The sequence below is a fragment of the Erinaceus europaeus genome, chromosome 3 (assembly GCF_950295315.1).
Source record: "Erinaceus europaeus chromosome 3, mEriEur2.1, whole genome shotgun sequence".
Classification (NCBI taxonomy): domain Eukaryota; kingdom Metazoa; phylum Chordata; class Mammalia; order Eulipotyphla; family Erinaceidae; genus Erinaceus; species Erinaceus europaeus.
In genome coordinates this window covers 156,917,969-156,937,104 of record NC_080164.1, presented here as the reverse complement: position 1 = coordinate 156,937,104, position 19,136 = coordinate 156,917,969, and the positions used below count along the sequence as shown (strand labels likewise).

Sequence of the window (19,136 nt, the reverse complement as noted above, 5' to 3'; positions counted from 1 at the left end):
TTGGTTGGGAAGGGCACTTCGAGAATATAGTATTAACTCTCTCGGGAACTGGCACTAGCCTGAGGTGACAACATGGCGGAACAGGTGCTCCGAGAATGTCCCAACTCTCGAGGGAACTGGCACTGGCCTGAGGGGACATCTGCACAGCATTAATTATTTTATTTTATGTATTCCTTTTTTTAGACAGAGACATAGAGAAATTGAGAGAGGAGGGGAAGATAGAGAAGGAGAGAGAAAGACACCTGCAGCATTGCTTTACCCCTCATGGGGCATTCCCCTTGTAGGGGGGGACCAGGGACTTGAACCTTGAATAACGGTGCATTGTAACATGTATACTCTACTAGGTGAGCCACCACCCGGCTCTGTGAAGTTTTCTTTATACAGAGGTTAGTGAAATATTTCAAAAAGACAAAAATAGATTTCACCCACACACATTTTTTTAGTAGGAAAAAAAAAAAATTCGAACTACAGGGGCCGGATGGTGGCGCACCTGGTGGAGCATACATGTTACAGTGCGCGAGGACACAGGTGCGAGTCCCCGGTTCCCACCTGCAGGGAGAAAGCTTCACGAGTGGTGAAGTAGTGCTGCAGGTGTGTCTCTCTGTCCCTCTCCCTGTCTATCACCCCCTTCCCTCTCAATTTTTGGTTGTGTCTATCCAATAAATAAATAAATATTTTTTAAAAATTAAACAACAGAAAAGTTGAAAGAATTGCATATGAACTACACATACCATCTGGAGTCTGCAGTTAGTATTCTGGGCCTTTATCAGGTATCTAACCAGCAGGCTACCCACTAGTCTATCTGCATTTTAAAACTGTTATTTCATAGTGTTGCAGCCATCGGTTCATTTCAGACATTTCAGCATCTATCTCATTAACTGTGGCTACAGTTGTGTTTAAACGTGTTATTCTGAGAAAGTATCCTTAGACCTCAACATGTGGATAAAGCAGTCTATAAAAGAGCATATGGGGCGGAGGGTAGATAGCAAAATGGTTGTGCAAACAGACTCTCATGCCTGAGGCTCCAAAGTCCCAGGTTCAATCCCCCGCACCACCAGCTGAACAGTGCTCTGGTTAAAAAATAAAAAAATATTTAAAAAAGAGCATATGGGAGCTGGGCAGTGCAGTGGGCAGTGCAGTGGGTTAAGCGCACATGGTGCACATGGCGCGAAGTGCAAGGACTGGCGTAAGGATCCCACTTGGTCCCCTGGCTCCCCACCTGCAGGGGAGTTGCTTCACTGGTGGTGAAGCAGGTCTTCAGGTGTCTATCTTTCTCTCCCCTGTCTTCCCCAACAATCCTCTCGATTTCTCTCTGTCCTATCCTACAACGATGACAGCAATAACAACAACAACAATAAAACAACAACAACGATAAACAACAAAGACAACAAAAGGGAAAAAATAAAAAATAAAAAAAAATTTTTAAAAGAAAAGGAAAAAAAAGCATATTAAGAAGCCTATTCTGGGAGTATGGATCAACCAGTCTACGCCCATGTTCAGCGGGGAAGCAAATACAGAAGCCAGACCTTCCACCTTCTGCATCCCACAATGACCTTGGGTCCATACTCCCAGAGGGTTAAAAAATAAGAAAGCTGGGAGTGGGGCGGTAGCACAGCGGGTTAAGTGCATGTGGTGCAAAGCACAAGGACCCGCATAAGGATCCCGGTTCCAGCCCCTGGCTCCCCACCTGCAGGGGAGTCGCTTCACAGGCCGTGAAGCAGGTCTGCAGGTGTCTGTCTTTCTCTCCCCCTCTCTGTCTTCCCCTCTTCTCTCCATTTCTCTCTGTCCTATCCAACAATGATGACATCAATAATAACTACAACAATAAAACAACAAGGACAACAAAAGGGAATAAATAAATAAATAAATAAATATAAAATTTTAAAAAATATAAGAAAGCTATCAGGGGAGGGGATAGGATACAGGGTTCTGGTGGTGGGAATTGTGCAGAGTTGTACCCCTCTTATCCTATGGTTTTGTCAGTGTTTCCTTTTTATTAAAAAAAAAAAAAAAAGGAAGACGCCTTCTCTAATGTCTTCTGTTCTCCCCAGGAAGCATTATTTTTAAACTTTGGCATTACAGCTTTGGGGGGAAATGTGTTTTGGGTTGAGGTTAGTGAAGAGGGAGATGTGATTTTTCACTTCTTCCTAGATTCATAAGTGCTCTGAATTCTCTCCATGAATTCCCTGGGACTTAGCACATCCCAACATTAAGACTTTTGCATTTAAGAAGCCCCCCCCCCCACACACACACATACATGCTCATACACACACTCACAAATTTATCAACAATCATTCTTCCTTCCCTCCTAATAATACAAGATAGATAGATGTCCCCCTTATCCAGAGCTCGGCTGCAGAAGACAGCTATTACATTAGCTTTTTAGCTCTTTCAAACAAAATAAAATTCAATACAGGACATTAAATGCTTACAGTCCCTTTTCAGGACTGGAATAGAAGTGTCTGTAAAACCTAGAACACCACCACAGAACTACCTTTCCCAGTGAGACTCTTCTTATGCAGCCAAAAAGCAGAGGACCTGGAAAAGAAGATTGGCACTCTTGACCCCTGGAACACTACCTTGGCTGGAGTGAGCTGCTGCAGATGACCAGAGTCATGCCTGGTCAAAAAAAAGCAGCCCCTATTCTGCCTCTTCACATCCATCCATCACAAAGCACAAGTGAAACATTGCTAAGGAAAGCCCAGGGTGTCCATACTGCACTTTCCAGCAAAAAAAAAAAGCAGAAGTAGCCAATATATAGCTTCTTTCTCACTTCCTTCCACCTTCCATTCTTGCACAGGGCTGTCAGATACTAGTCATGAATGAAAATTAATATAGAGAATTACAATCCTTTCCCTAGGTGACCCTTGAGTGACATCAGTGATGGCTGATTCTTCTTCATAAAATACTTTACCTGCTTCCAGTACCATATTTGCTTATCTTTGTTATTTAATTTTTTTAATAAACAAAACATCTCCCAGGGCTACATGATAACACCCCGGGTTAAGCGCACACATTACAGTGTTCAAGGACTCAGGTTCAAGCCCCTAGTCCCCACCTACAGGGGGAAAGCTTCATGAGTGGTAAAGCAGGACTATAGTGGTCTCTCTGTCTCTTCCCCTCTCTGCCTCTCCCCTTAATTTCTCTCTGTCACTATCCAATAATAAATAAATAAAGATTAAAAATTAAATGTCTCATATTTTTAATATGGTACCAGCCTACAAGACAGAAGCATAGACACAAAAATTATATTGCAAATAAGATTAGTTCAACTGTCCATATAGTGGTGATGCTTGGCTTGCGATAGAAAGTTGATGGTAACCTTAGTAATGTATGGGGGGTGGCGGTAGGTAACATAATGGTTATGCAAAGAGACTCTCATGCCTGAGGCTCAGTCCCAGGTTTAATCCCCTGAACCACCATAAACCAGAGTTGCTTAGTGCTCTGTTTGTTTTTTTTATTAATATGTATACAAACTTGTGCATGATTTCTGATGAATCAGTTGCATTTTCCTCTAGCACTGTCTCTGCGTGGAATTATAGCTGGTTTTATTACCAGATCCATTGTAGAGAAGGGCAGTTTGCCTTTTATTTATTAGCCCAAAAAGTACTTGTTTACCTAAAAGTCTTGTGAGGAAACATGCCAGAGAATGGAAATGACCCTTTTTATGTGTTAACTTATTCCGACTACAATTTACAAATCTTTATCTCTCTTTTTTTTTTGATTAAGCAGTGTTCTTCAAGATTCATTAATACTATATGCTTATTGCTTTTATTTACTTGTCATGAGTCTGTTTATTAGCTATATTATTGATGACTTTAAAGTCCTCATATCAAGTCCAAATCTCTCTAAGCACCCAGTCAGTAGGTAGAACTGCTAACTGAACACCTCTTTTTGAATGTTCAACAGGAACCTTGAATACATAACATTCATGAAATTTTCTACTAACCCCCAAACCTGTATTTCCTCTTCCTATAACCCACACATGGGGTGACCATATACCCCTACTCACCCAAGATGCCTCTAGTTAACATCTGTTATCCCTGCATAATTTGGATGTGCTGTCATTATTCTCAAAATAATGCAAATATCCTCAGAAGTGACTTGGTTAGTGCTTCAATTAAAGGCTTCTGTTAAACCGTCATCTGGGTACGTAGATGTAAATAACGCTTTATTTTAAAAAATATTTTAAGGGGGGAGGAGATAAGGAACTCTGGTGGTGGGAATTATGTGGAATGGCACCACTGTCCAGTCCCAAATAATGTTTTCTAAAGAGGAGAATAAAAAGAGAATTGTTTCTCCCAGAAGAGTTGTTTGTTTTGTTAGAGACAGAAGGAAGACAGATAGAAAGGCATAGAGAAAGTGAAAGAAACCACAGCGCAGAAACTTCCTTCAGTATGGTAGGACCAGGCTCTAAAGTGGGTGGCATCCGTGACAAGACAGCACACTGTCCAATTGAGCTGTTTTACTGGCCCCAGAATGAGAATTCTTTTTCTTTTTTTTTTAAACTAGCGATTTAATAATGATTTACAAAATTTGAGGTAACGGTTATAATTCCCCACCTTTCCCACCACCAGACTTCTGTGTCCTCATTCCCTCCATTGGAGACTGCAGTAGTTCTCCCAAGGCCACAGATATGAGTTGACTTTTCTTTCTCTAACTATCTATGTATATATTTTTAATATTTATTTATTTATTCCCTTTTGTTGCCCTTGTTTTATTGTTATAGTTGTTACTGTTGTTGTTATTGATGTCATTGTTGGCTGGACAGAGAGAAATGGAGAGAGGAGGGGAAGACAGAGAGGTGAAGGGAAAGACACCTGCAGACCCGCTTCACTGCCTGTGAAACGGCTTCCCTGCAGGTGGGGAGCCGGGGGCTCGAATCGGGATCCTTAGACTGGTCCCTGCGCTTCGCACTGTGTACGCTTAACCCATTGCACTACCGCCCGACTCCCAACTATATATTTTTATATGTTTGCCCTCTCTTTTATTTTTTGTTTTTTAATTTTTTTATTTGTGGATTAATGGCTTACAGTCAACAGTAAAATACAATAGTTTGTACATGCATAACATTTCCACATAACAATACAACCCCCACTAGGTCCTCCTCTGCCATCATGTTCCAGGACCTGAACCCTCCTCCTCACCCCAGGGTCTTTGACTTTGGTGCAATACGCCAACTCCTGTCCATGTTCTGCTTAGTGTTTTCCCTTCTGATCTGTTTCTCAACTTCTGTCTATGAGTGAGATCATCCCATATTCATCCATCTCTTTCTGACTTATCTCATTTAACATGATATCTTCAAGCTCCATCCAAGATGGAGTAAAGCAAATAAATTTACCATTTATAATAGCTGAGTAGTTATATATAAACTACAACTTTTTCAGCCTCTCACCTGTTGCTGGATACCTGGGTTGCTATTACAAACTGTGGTTTTGACTATTACAAATTGTGCTGCTATGAACATAGGTATACACAAATCTTTTGGGATGGGTATGTGTGGTGGATATATCCCCGGGAAAGAAATTGCAGGATCATAGGGTAGATCCACTTCTAGTCTTCTGAGAGTTCTCCAGACTTCTCTCCACAGAGTTTGGACCAATTGGCATTCCCTCCAGCAGTGCAAGAGTGTTCCTTTGTCCCCATAACCTCTCCAGCATTTGTTGCTTCTACCTTTCTGATGTATGACATTCTCACAGGAGTGAAGTGATATCTTGTTGTTGTCTTTATTTGCATTTCTCTAACAATCAGAGACTTGGCATATTTTTTTCATGTGTTTGTTGTCCTATTGGATCTCTTCTATGGAGAATATTGTGTTCATATCCTTTCCCCATTTTTGGGTGGGATCATTTGTTTTCTCGTTGCTGAGTTTGGGGAGTGCTTTATATATTTTCATTATTAGCCTCTTGTCTGATGTATGACATGTAAAGATCTCCCATTCTGTGGGACAGCTCTTTGTTTGGGAGGTGGTTTCTTTTGCTGTGCAAAAGCCTTTTAATCTGATGTAGTCCCATTGGTTTATTTTTGATCTAGTCTTCTTTGTCATTGGATTCATTTAATTGAAGATGTCTTTAAAATTTATACAGAAAAGAGTTCTGCCAATACTTTAAATATTTGATAGTTTCTGGTCTAACATCCAAGTCTTTGATCCATTTGGAATGTACTTTTGTGTTCGGTGAAATATAATGGTTCACTTTAATTCTGTACATTTCAACCCATTTTTTTCAAGTACCATTTGCTGAAGAGACTCTCCTTTCCCCATTTAATAGTCTGGGCACCTTTGTCAAAGATCAAATGCCCATAAGTGTGTATTTGCCCATTTTTTCCTGTATGGTCTGGCCTTCTCTACCTTTCTTTTTTTTTTAATTTTATTATCTTTATTTATTTATTGGATAGAGACAGCCAGAAAATGAGAAAGAAGGGGGAGAGAAATAGAGAAACACCTGCAGCGCTGCTTCACCACTTGTGAAGCTTTCCCCCTGCAGGGGGGAACTGGGGCTTTGAACCTGGGTCCTTGCACACTATAATGTGTGCACTTAACCAGGTGCACCACCACCTGCCCCCCCTTCTCTTCCTTTCTAAGTCACTTATACATCTATTGCTATTACAAATGTCCTTCCTTTTTTTTTTCCTCTTCTCTCTCCAGGTCTTGGGGTCTTGATGGAATTGGAGTTCAGAGTCCTCTGGTCATCTTCCCCTAACATTTTCCCACCTCTGGTCTGGGGGTATGGACCATCCTTCTTTTGGGGATGAGAACTTTTTTTTTTTTTTTTGCCACCAGAGTTATCACTGGTGTTCAGTGCCAGCAGGATGAATCTATTGCTCCTAGTGGCCATTTTCCCCTTTTTTTTTTTTTTAATTTATAATATAGAGAGAAATTGAGACAGAAAGGAAGGCAGAGAGGGAGACGCCTGCAGCACTGCTTCACCACTTGTGAAGCTTTACCCTTGCAGGTGGGGACCAGGGGTTGAACCCGAGTTCTTCTCCATGGTAACATGAGCATTCAACAGGGTGCACCACCACCTGGCCTAGAGAATTTTTAAAACACAACAAATATGTTGTAAGGTGAAGAGAAAAAATTACAACAGCAAAAGTTTAAAATATATCTGAAATTAAAGAGCACATATAACAATAGGGGATTAAGAAAATGGTTGATTAAGACAATGGAAAAGATATTCAACACATAAAACAGATGGAAATATTTTAAATTCTTTGTTAAAAGAGAGAGACTTGGGGGTCGGGTGGTAGCACAGCAGGTTAAGCACACATGACGCTAAGTGCAAGGACTGGCATAAAGATCCTGGTTTGAGCCCCTGGCTCCCCACCTGCAGGGGGATCGCTTCACAAGCAGTGAAGCAGGTCTGCAGGTGTCTTTCTCTCCCTCTCTGTCTTCCCCTCCTCTCTTGATTTCTCTCTGTTCTATCCAACAATGATGACAGCAATGACAACAATAATAATAACAACAACGATAACAAGGGCAACAAAAAGAGGGGAAAAATGGCCTCCAGGAGCAGTGGATTCGTAGTGCAGGCACTAAGCCATAGCAATAACCCTGGAGGCAAAAATAAATAAAAAAAGAGAGAGAGAGAGAGACTCTTAGATTGTGTCAGAGAAGATGATCAATTGCTTGTCATCCAAAATAATGTACAATAAAATAAGAGGCAAATATAACAAGGAAGTCAGAAGCTGAATATTATTATCAGAAAAATGTATTTATGCAGATGGAGTGATGGCACACTTGGTAGGGAGCACATGTTATAAGGCTACAAGACCCAGGTTCAAGCCTCTGGTCCCACCTACAATGGGAATCTTCACAAGTGGTCAAACAATGCTGCAGGTGCATCTCTCTCTCTGTCTCTCTCTCTCTCTCTCTTTCTCATCTCCTTCCCTAACTCCCTCTTCTTTCTAAATTTCTTTATATATATATATATATATATATATATGCAAAATAAATAAAATATTTAAAATGATTTAAATATATGTATGAGAAAGAATACATAAAAAGAAAGAAAATACATAAATTTGATCTTTAGTATTCAATCCAATACTTAGTTCCCAACAAAGTCCAAAATTATGATTTTTGTACATGTCAAATAACTTCTTCAAACACATGCAAATACACTAACAGATAAAGAAGTTGAAATGGACAAATGTGGATGGAGAATTCAACACAACTGTCTTCTTTTTCCAAGACATTTCCTGAGCCTGCAGTCTATGCATTTACTTTTTAAATCATGCTCCTTAATTTTTTTCCAAAATGTGCTTCAAAAGAATATTCCTGTCTGGTATCATATAATAAATGCTATCTTTATATAACAAATCACTCCAGTTTAAAATAAAATATACTCTGAGAGTCTGCCAATGAATTTATTTCATGGTTAGGAATTATGCACCAATTTAAAAGTATAAGATCATCCTTCCTAAATATGGAAAAGGTGTAGCTTTCTGTTCCTTTTTCCAGCCATGACATCATCTCCCCAGACAATAACTAGGATCCACCTGCATATCAGATTTCAGGCTGGGAGGGGGACCTAGTATAGCCACAGGCCCTTTGGAATATAACTAAAATATGCCTACTAGCTATCTACAAAATGGAAACACCCCCCAATTCTTCATCTGCACCATTCCAGCCTCTAGGTTCATGATTAGTCAACGGTTTGTTTGACTTTGTGTGTTGACTTTCTTTTCCGTCACTGGGTTCCAGGTGCTTGCATGGTGCCAGCCAGACTTCCCTGGGCGGCCAGCCCCACTGATGTGTCCTGGAGTTCTGATTCCCTGGAGCCCCACCGAACTAAGGGGTAGAGGCAGCCTGGGAGTATGGATCGGCCTGTCAACGCCCATGTTCAGCGGGGAAGCAGTTGCAGGGACCAGACCTTCCACCTTCTGCATCCCACAGTGACCTTTGGTCCATGCTCCCAGAGGGTTGAGGAGTGAAAGGGCTATCAGTGATGGGGATGGGATGCGGAGTTCTGGTGGTGGGAATTGGGAATTGTGTGGAGTTGTGCCCCTCTTATCCTATGGTTTTGTCAGTGTTTTTTTTTTTTGCCTCCAGGGTTATTGCTGGGGCTCAGTGCCTGCACCATGAATCCACTGCTCCTGGAGGCCATTTTCCCCCCTTTTGTTGCCCTTGTTGTTGTAGCCTTGTTGCAGTTATTATTATTATTATTGATATTGATCCTGGTGGCCATTTTTTCCCCTTCTTTTGGATAGGACAGAGAGAAATTGAGAAGGGGAGGGGAAGATAAAGAGAGGGAGAGAGAAAGACACCTGCAGACCGGCTTCACCACTTGTGAAGCAACTGACCCTGAGAGTGGGCTGCAGGCAGCTCAAACCTGGATCATTGTGCGGGTCCTTGTGCTCGCGCCATGTGCCTGGCCCATAGCCAGCTTTTTCAAATAGAGAGAGATGGAAGAGGGAAAAGTGTAGTGGGGGGCACTCTTGAAGACGGGTACAAAGGCACTATCCGAGTGGAGTATCTTTCCAGCCCAAGTCATAATACTATTTGAAGTCCTTATTATCTACCTGTTCAATCCAATGCTTGTCAAAAATCTCAATAGCAACAAAAGAGAGGAAAAAGATAGACCCTAAAATTTATAGACACCATAAAAGATCCAGAATGACCAAAGCAGTGTTGAAAAAAAGAAAAAAGGAAAAAAAAAAAAACAGTTTTAAGTACTACATTTCCTGGTTTTCAAGTATATTACAAGGTTATGGTGATTAGAGCAGTGTGGTATTGATACGGAAATAGATATACAGAGATGTGGAACAGAATAGAAAGCCGAGGGTGGGCAGGTGGTGCACCTGGTTAAGCGCTCATATTAAAGTGCGCAAGAACCCAAGTTCTTCACCTATGGGGGGAAAGTTTCACGAGTGGTGAAGCAGAACTGCAGGTGTGTCTCTTTCTATCTCCCTAGCTCCTCTTCCCCTCTCAATTTCTCTGTGTCTCTATCTGATAATACATATTAAAATATTTTTAATATTTATTTATTCCCTTTTGTTGCCTTGTTTTATTGTTGTAGTTATTATTGTTGTTGTTATTGATGTTGTTGTTGTTGGATAGGACAGAGAGAAATGGAGAGAGGAGGGGAAGACAGAGGGGGGAGAGAAAGACACCTGCAGGCCTGCTTCACTGCCTGTGAAGAGAATCCCCTGCAAGTGGGGAGCCGGGGGCTTGAACCGAGATACTTACACCGGTCCTTGGGCTTTGCACCACCTGTGCTTAACTCTGACTACCAACCGACTCCCAAAATATTTTTTTAAAAGAATAGAAAACCTAGAAATAAATTCATGTACACATGGTATCTTAGTTCATCTAGACTGCTATACTGGAAGACTATGTACTGGGGAACTTATAAACATTAGTAGTTTCTTTCTCGTAGTTCTGGAGACTGAAAAGTGTAAGATCCAGGTGTTGGCAGATTCAGTGTCTTGTGAGATCCTGTTTCCTAATTCACAGAAAGCCATCTTGTCACTGTAACTTCACCTGGCATAAGGAGCAATGCTACTTTTTCGAGTGTCTTTTTATTCCATTCATTAGGGTTCTGCCCTCATGACCTAATCACCTCCCAAGGGGCCCACCTTCAAATAGCATCACATTGGCTTAGGTTTCTTTCTTTCATCTTTCCTCCTTCCTTCCTTTTTTTTTTTTTACTATTAAAAAATTTTATTTAACATAGCTCAGTAAGAAAATGTACATAACCCAATTTTATATCAAAATTAAAAGACTCAGTGGGTTTAGGTTTCAATATATGAATCTAAGGCATTCAGTCTATAGCTTAAAGTCAGCTGATCCTGGATGAGAGTGGTAAGTGTAAATAATAAGAAACGTATTAATCTCTTTCACAACTAATATGTCAGTCTGCAGTCTATGAAATGAAACAGAATATATTAGACTATATATCTAATAAGAGATTAACATTGTTTGGAAATTTTTAGGCAAAACAAAACAAACAAATAAAATCTCACTCACCACTGAAGAATACCACTTACCTAGGATGGCTGTCATCCTTAGCAATCTTTACATAAATTACAGCTCTATAACATGACATGACATTATTCCATTTAATATAGTAGCTTAACCTATGCATATTTCTTTATAATCAGAAAGTCTAATGAAAAAAAAAAAAAAGAAGACTGCATCCTTAAAATAGAGTTGTTAATTCAGCAATCACTGACTGGAAAGCCTTCTCTCTATGCCTGTTATTGTTGAAGGCTTAGGGTTACAAAGAAAGAAGGAGAAGAAGCAAGAAAGAAAAGGAGAGGAGAAAAAGAAAAAGAAACATAGACAAAAGATGGAAAATACTATCTGCCCTTTCCTGGGCAGACAGCATATCCTAGAATCCCACCTCCCCTGAGCCTTACCCCACTAGGGAAAGATAGAAACAGGCTGGGAGTATGGATCAGGTTGACCTGCCAGTGCCTATATGCCCAGTAGAGAAACAATTACAGAAGACAGACCTCTGACCTTTTGTGCCCCTTGGAGATCTTTGGTCTGGGAGGTGGCACAGTGGATAAGATGCCAAGTTCAATCCCCAGCAGTACATGGACCAGAGTGATGTCTGGTTCTTTCTCTCTCTCTTCCTACCTTTCTCATTAATAATAATAATAAAAAAAAAGAATAGGGAATCTTCTAATGGAGGGGATGGGATATGGCATGCAGGTGGCAGGAACTGTATGAATCATTATTAAATCACCAATTAATAACTTAAAAAAAAGAAGTTGAAAAATAAGAAAACACAAAGCAGAACTATGACTGGGTTTGGCGTACTGAACCAAAGTAAAGGACTCTGGAGTGTGGGGTGGGGAGGTGGTCAGGCTCTGGAAAATGATGTCAGAGGAGTGGAGGGGGTTGAATTGTATAAACTACTGTATTTTTAATTTTTTTGTTACTGTATTTTATTGTTGACTGTAAACCATGAACCATCCCACTAAAAAGAGAGAGAGAGAGAGAGAGAGAGAAAGAGAGGATGGAAGGAAAAAAGGAAGAAGAGAACAAAAGAACATTCCCAAACTAACCCCCGGACTCCTTGGCATCCGCACAGTTTACCCAACACACTCAGAGTGCCAAATACACCTAACAGCCAAAGGGAAGCTTTAGTGTCAGGTCCAAAATGTTAGTGCAAATGAACGTAACCGGAGATTTTACCAAACAGGATGCTATAGTCAATGAACAATATGTTCCTTGACTTTTTAAGATACTGCTTGATTGGATTTGTCATGGGAAATTATCTTCCTTCTATTATTCTTAAGAACAGGTTACAGATCTCAAAAAGAAAAGCAAGAGGGGGTCGGGCGGTGGCGCAGTGGGTTAAGCGCATGTGGCGCAAAGCGCAGGGACCGGCGTAAGGATCCCGGTTCGAGCCCCCCGGCTCCCCACCTGCTGGGGAGTCGCTTCACAGGTGGTGAAGCAGGTCTGCAGGTGTCTATCTTTCTCTCCCCTTCTCTGTCTTCCCCTCATCTCTCCATTTCTCTCTGTCCTATCCAACAGCGAATTGCGTCAACAAGGGCAATAATAATAACCACAACGAAGCTACAACAAGGTCAACAAAAGGGGGGAAAAAAAAAGGCCTCCAGGAGCGGTGGATTCATGGTGCAGGCACCGAGCCCAGCAATAACCCTGGAGGAGGAAAAAAGAAAAAAGAAAAGCAAGAGAGAAGACCATAAAGGCAAGGACCTAGCAAATAAATAGCTTATGTTCTTTGCATATTTGTTTTTAAATTTATTTTATTTGATAGGGCAGAGAGAAATTGAGAGGGAAGGGGGAAGATAAAGAGGGAGAGGGAAAAGAGACCAGCTGCATTGTTTACCAGTACACCGTAACATGTGAACAGGTGTGCCTCTACTTGGTCCCTTTGCATATATTTTTAAGAAGCATGTATTGTGACAGTATTTTTGAATCCTTTTCACATGTTAACAGATAAAATTCTACTAACAACCGCATGGAAAATGTATTATGTGGCCCAGGTAGTAACAAAGCAGATAAGGCATTAAGACTCTCAAGCATGAGGTTCAATCTCTCACAGCATATGTACCAGAATGATGTCTGGTTCTTTCTCTCTCTCCTCCTATCTTTCTCATAAATAAATAAAATATATTTTTTTAAATGTGCTACTGGGAGTCAGGCGATAGCGTAATGGGTTAAGTGCACATGGCGCCAAGCGCAAGGACCCAAGTAAGGATCCTGGTTCAAGCCCCCGGCTCCCCACCTGCAGGGGAGTCGCTTTACAAGCAGTGAAGCAGGTCTGCAGGTGTCTGTCTTTCTCTCCCCCTCTCTGTCTTCCCCTCCTCTCTCCATTTCTCTCTGTCCTATCTAACAACAATGACACCAATAACAACAATAATAATAACTACAACAATGGAACAAGGGCAACAAAAGAGAAAATAAATAAATGAATATTTTTTAAAATGTGCTACTACCCTCAGTTTATGGGCAAAGAACCCAAAATATACAGAGATAAAGTGATTTGTCTGCAATGACAAAGCTATGATGTGATGGACCATTGGAATGTCCAGCTCCATCCCCTCCCCCCCACCCCCCAATGTGTGTGCTGCTGTCGCTAAAGGCAGGCAGAACCCTGCTCTGACTTGACTGTGCTGCCCAGGTTAACATGAAAACTAGCACAAACCCCCATCAGACTGTGTAGTGCTCTCCTTTCCCCCACCAAATTCTCAAGCAGAGCTACTCAGATGGGTAAATATTAACTTTTAGGTCAGCAACACTGTGCGTCACAGACCAGAGTCTAATCAAAGGGAACTTTAATCTTCCTGTGTCTCCTTGTCATGTGGAAAAAGGAAGACAGAAATTCAGCCCCTGCCCCTGTGTTGATTTCTCTACAAATAAGTGGGTGGCTGTACCTCCTTATTCTCCTCCACCGGGTAGGATCTGAGTGTGTCTTTGTAGCTTTGTATGTAATACATGTTCATTTTTAACAATCAGAATAGTTGTAGGAATTCCACTACTAATTATCTGGTGTGTGTGTGTGTGTGTGTGTGTGTGTGTGTGTGTGTGTGTGTGTGTGTGTGTGTGTGTGTTCAAAAGGCCAGATTCACTTTTGTACAAAGAAACATAAAGACGACACGTGGAGAGCTCAAGGGGTTTTAGAATTGGTTTAGTTCTGACCTCAATTCATAAAAAAAAGAAAAAGAAAAGAAAAGAAAGTAAGCATTCAGAATATTATTTACCAGAATTACATAGATTATATATTTTTTAATTTTTATTTTATTTATTCCCTTTTGTTGCCCTTGTTGTTTTATTGTTGTAGTTATTGTTGTTGTCATTGTTGGATAGGACAGACAGAAATGGAGAGAGGAGGGAAGGACAGAGAGGAGGAGAGAAAGATACACACCTGCAGACCTGCTTCACTGCCTGTGAAGCGACTCCCCTGCAGGTGGGGAGCTGGGGTTCGAACCGGGATCCTTATGCCGGTCCTTGTGCTTTGCGCCACCTGCGCTTAACCCGCTGTGCTACCGCCCGACTCCCCTACATAGATATATTTTTTAAAAAGCAATCCACTTTAAGTTATTTAATTTTCATGAGAATTACACAGTAGCAAGTATTTAAACAATGTGCTAGTTCTGCAGATTTCTTTATTTTTTTAAATTTCATTTTATTGGGGGGAGTAGTGATTTACAGTATAGTCTCTAACACATAGGCATGGCCTCTCCTCTCCCCTTGATTGGTGTGTGAGAGACACACCAGGATGCCAATATCTCTTCATCATGTCCCTCTCCCTCCTTACCCAGAGTCCTTTGCTTTGCTGAAATACACCACACCTAGTCCAAATTTCACCTGATGTCCTCCCTTACTATTCTTTATTCTTGACTTCTGCCTATAAGCGAGTTTATTCATTATTGGCTCTCTCTCGTTTGTCTCACTCAGCATCATGCCTTCAAGTTCTAACCATATTTCTGCAAGATTTCTTATGAAAACAAGCGGGAAGGCTGGGCAGTGGTACATCTGGTAGGGTAAACATGTTACAGTGCACAAGGACTCCGGTTCAAACCCCGGTCTCTACCTGTAGAGGAAAAGCATGACAAGCAGTAAAACCGTGCTGCAGATGTTTCTCTTTTTTTCTTTCTCTGTCTCCCTTCACCTGTTGATTTCTGTCTCTATCCAATAAGTAAAATATTAGAGATACTATACTTAGTAATAATAATAAGCAAACAGGTCCCACCTGCCCTGTTCCTTGTTTCCCCCTCCTCAAAGAAACCACTTTCAGCTTTTTGCCTACTTTTGACCTCGAGTACTTTAATGGCAAGTAAGTGTTGCCACCTCCTAGATTTATTTCATTTAGGCCACTGCACACTGTCGTTCTTTGCAAAACAGGAAAACATTCTTGTTCTCTTCGTGCATGCCATGTGCAGACAATTTCCAGCCTTATGATACGGTTATATTTCAGTTGGATTAGAAATGTATTTGAGGCTACCATCCCTGTGAGTATACTGGATACAATAAGTTGGATTAGGCAAAACTTTTTTTTTAACCAACACAACTCATCCCTAAATTCAATATATATTTTTTCTTGTTTATGTTTGTCTGTTTGTTTTCCTTGCATGGGGTTATTTTTTTAAGTGTTTTTACCATTCATTCACTCATTCAGTATTGAAGTGTTTGTCATAATGACTCTATCAGTTTCATATCAGGTGTTATCTCAGTTATCTCAGTTTTATACTTCTGCAGAAGTCTCTTCCAGAGACTTTTGACATGTTCACCTGGACAGGTTTCCTCTCTGCCTGGTCACACTGACATTTCTGGTCAAAGTCACCCTACAGAGCCCCTTAGGAAGACTAATAAGACATGCACCCCTCCACCACCACCACCATGCCTTCTTCCCTAAGAGAAAGTATATGATGGTCAGTGAAATGTCACGTTTTCTCAAATACTTGTAACATGCTGCCTATCAGTTAAAATGTTGACATGAGGGGCCAGGGAGGGTGGCACACCTGGTTAAGCACTCACATTATAGTGCACAAATACCTAGGTTCATGCCCCTGGTCCCCACCTGCAGAGGGAAAATGTCACAAGTAATGAAGCAGGGCTCTCTCCCTTTCTATCTCTTCTTCCCCTTTCAATTTCTCTCTGTATCAATAATAAATAAAATTTTTTTTTAATATTGGCATGAATCATGTGTTTATATGTTTGTACAGTAAACATATAATAGAATGTTAATATTTTATTAGTGATTTTATATTGATTTACAAAATTATAAGATAGCAGAGGTATAATTCCACACTATTCCCACCACCAGAGTTCTGTGTCCCCATCCCTCCATTGGAAACTGCAGTAGTTCTTTGAAGACTACAGATATGGGTTGAGTACTGTTTTGGTAGCTATCTATATTTACATATATTTGTCCATTTTTTTTCTATGGTCCTGCCTGCTTTCATAAATAGTACACATGTACTATTTCTGAGTATCCTTCCCCACTCCACCCCACCTTTTTTTTTTTACCCCTCTTCTGTCTCTGGGTCCTGGTGAAATTGCAGTTCATGGCACTCTGGCCATCTTTTAACAGTTACGCCTCTGGGAGTATGGACCAAAATTCTTTATGGGGTGCAGAAAGTGGAAGGTTTGGCTTCTGTAATTACTTTTCCACTGGACATGCGCATTGGCAGGTCGATCTATACCACCAGACTATTTCTATGTTTCCTTTGTGGGATAGGAGTCTGGAGAGGTGAGGTTCTAGAAAACATTGGTGCGGTCATCTGCCCAGGGAAGAACACTAATATTTTATAAGCAATGCTTTACACTATATATGTGTGTGTGTGTGTGTGTGTGTGTATGAATATATATGTATGTATACTTCATAAAGAGAATCAAATGCCAGTAGGAATTTTACTATTTTGCCCTCAGTCTCAAATGTTTAATCATAGTAACTTCCAGAGGTACTAGTGACCCATCTGGAAGCTCACTGCCCTAAATCAGGTTGGAAACTATAGTGACCCCACCATGAGGAAGTCCCACTGGTCATACCTATGTGAATCCTCTCATGACACACTGTGGTGGGGTGAACAAGGCACAATTTAAAATGTCGACATGAATCTTGTGTCTATGTATATGTTTGTATGGTAAACATAAACCAGAACACTGATATTTTTATTAGTGATTTAAAATTAATTTACAAAATTGTAAGATAACAGGGATGTAATTCCATACCTTTCCCACTACCCGAGTTGTGTGCCCCATTTCTCCACTGGAACCTGCAGTGGAGTTTTTAAAATCCTTTTCCTCTCATTCTGAGCAAATATTCATTGATATATCTAACAGACCATTAAATTTTAACTTCTTAGAAATTAATCATAGAATTTAAGAAACTGTGGTAGCCACCATTGGTTGTGGAGAATAGATTAATACCTATTTGCCTGAAAAATGATAAATTAGGAGAAACATCTAATAGGGTAATTTTAAGAAAATGATTCTGAAGGTGGGGAGGGGATAGCATAATGGTTATGCAAAAACACTTTCATGCCTGAGCCTCCGATGTCCCAAATTTAATCTGCACTCTTCCCTCACCCCAAGCCATAGCTGAGCAGTACTCTAGTTTAAAAAAGATGAAATAATCAGTTTCAGTGGGGCCGCGTGGTGTTGCACCTAGTTGAACACACATGTTATAATGTGCAAGGACCCAGGTTCAAGCCCCCAGTCCCCACTTGCCGAGGGAAATCTTAGAGAGTGGCAAAGTGGCTCTGTAGGTAGCTATCTGTCTTTCTCCCTATCTCCCTATTTTTCTCTTGATTTCTGGCTGTCTCTATCCAAGAAATAAATATTAAGAATAATCAGTTTGTAAGTCCCCAAAATTTCCCTTGGCAGTTTATGAATTGATGGAACTGTTTTGAACACAAATCATTAGACCTAGACAGACGTAAATAAACAATAATTAGATAAAATAAAGTTTACCTTATTACCTGTACTGAGAGGAGTTGATGGTCCAGTATGATGGTGGCATGGTCAGGGAGGAAGAGGAACTGCTGCTGAGGTGAAGGCCAGTGCCAGGGTCATGGAGAAGCAGCCAGCCACCAACAGTGGATCCTTGACATGCTGGCTGGCCCCCATCAGCACCCTCACTTTGTAGTACAGCATAACCCTCCTCTCTGTCTGCTCATTCTGATGTTGGTGGTCTCACGCTGCCTCTGAGCTGAGCAGGGCCAGTTCGTGAGCTTCTAGTCCAGGCCATTCTGAGAGAGGAGGGCTGACGCTACCATACCCTCATGCACAAACAGCCTGCCCAAGGTGCACAGTGCTGCTCACTGCCCACCCACCTTCTTCTTCTAGCGTTTGCCCTTCTTCCGTAGCCAATTAACAGCGTCAGGTTGAGCCTGATGTAAAGTTTGCCCACCCACCTGAACCCAGCAGACATAACCGGGTCCTTTCCCCTGTGATGCAAACGCTGCAGAATAGTGCCTGCTGCAGATGTCTGCGAGAGCCATATGTAAGGCTTCCTCATGAGACCCTGTCAGAACCTTTGTATAGGGTCACAGTAAGTTCTGCAGGTTCCTGTGAGGGCCTGAACATTTCCACAGCTGCAGAATGGACCACAAGCTCCTGTTCCCAAGGCAGTCACAATGGACCAGCTTTACCACAGGCTAGGGTGTCGGGGAGGACACAGCCAGGCAGGAGACACTAGGCACACCCCACACACCCCATGTAGGGGTGAGTGAACCTTACACAGATAGATGGTACCACAAAGACCTGGGCCCACAAGTAAGAAGTGCATGACCTGTCCCACTTCCTTCTGCCTCTACTGGTGGGCCAGGTGGCACGAGGTGGCCCAGTTCCTCATCTGCTTAGTGATTTCTGTGGCCTGAAGGAGAGGAGAGAGCCAGTGTCTCAGGCTGGATGACAAGCAGGTTCACCCCTAGGAAGGCTTCTATCTTCTGGATATTCCTCAGGAAGCAGTGAATGAGGTCCAGGGAGAAGTGGTTATGTACCCGCTCTGAGTATTCGGCCCCTGCCCTGCTCCTCAGTGTCCCCACTCTCAACCCACAGCCACCCTCATGGAGTAACCGAGACACGGAGGGGGAACTCTTGCCAGAGTACCCAGCAAGCTTCAGGTGCTGAGGCATTTTTACCTCCTCAAAAAGGATCAAATAGCAAAGTCAAAGAGTTTCAAAGTCCATGAGTACTGATATATGGCGTA

General features: G+C 41.5%; 1 protein-coding gene across 4 annotated transcripts in view; it reads left to right on the top strand.

Annotated features, from left to right (window-relative positions):
- C3H4orf19 (chromosome 3 C4orf19 homolog) overlaps window positions 1-19,136 on the top strand; it is a 103,513-nt gene that overhangs the window by 40,647 nt on the left and 43,730 nt on the right. Inside the window, exon 2 of one of the 4 annotated variants that reach the window (XM_060188227.1) lies at window positions 8,705-8,930. The exons of the other annotated variants lie outside the window; for them this stretch is intronic. The gene's annotated coding sequence lies outside the window, so the exon portion shown is untranslated. The remainder of the gene's footprint in view (window positions 1-8,704; window positions 8,931-19,136) is intronic. 4 annotated transcript variants of the gene reach the window in all.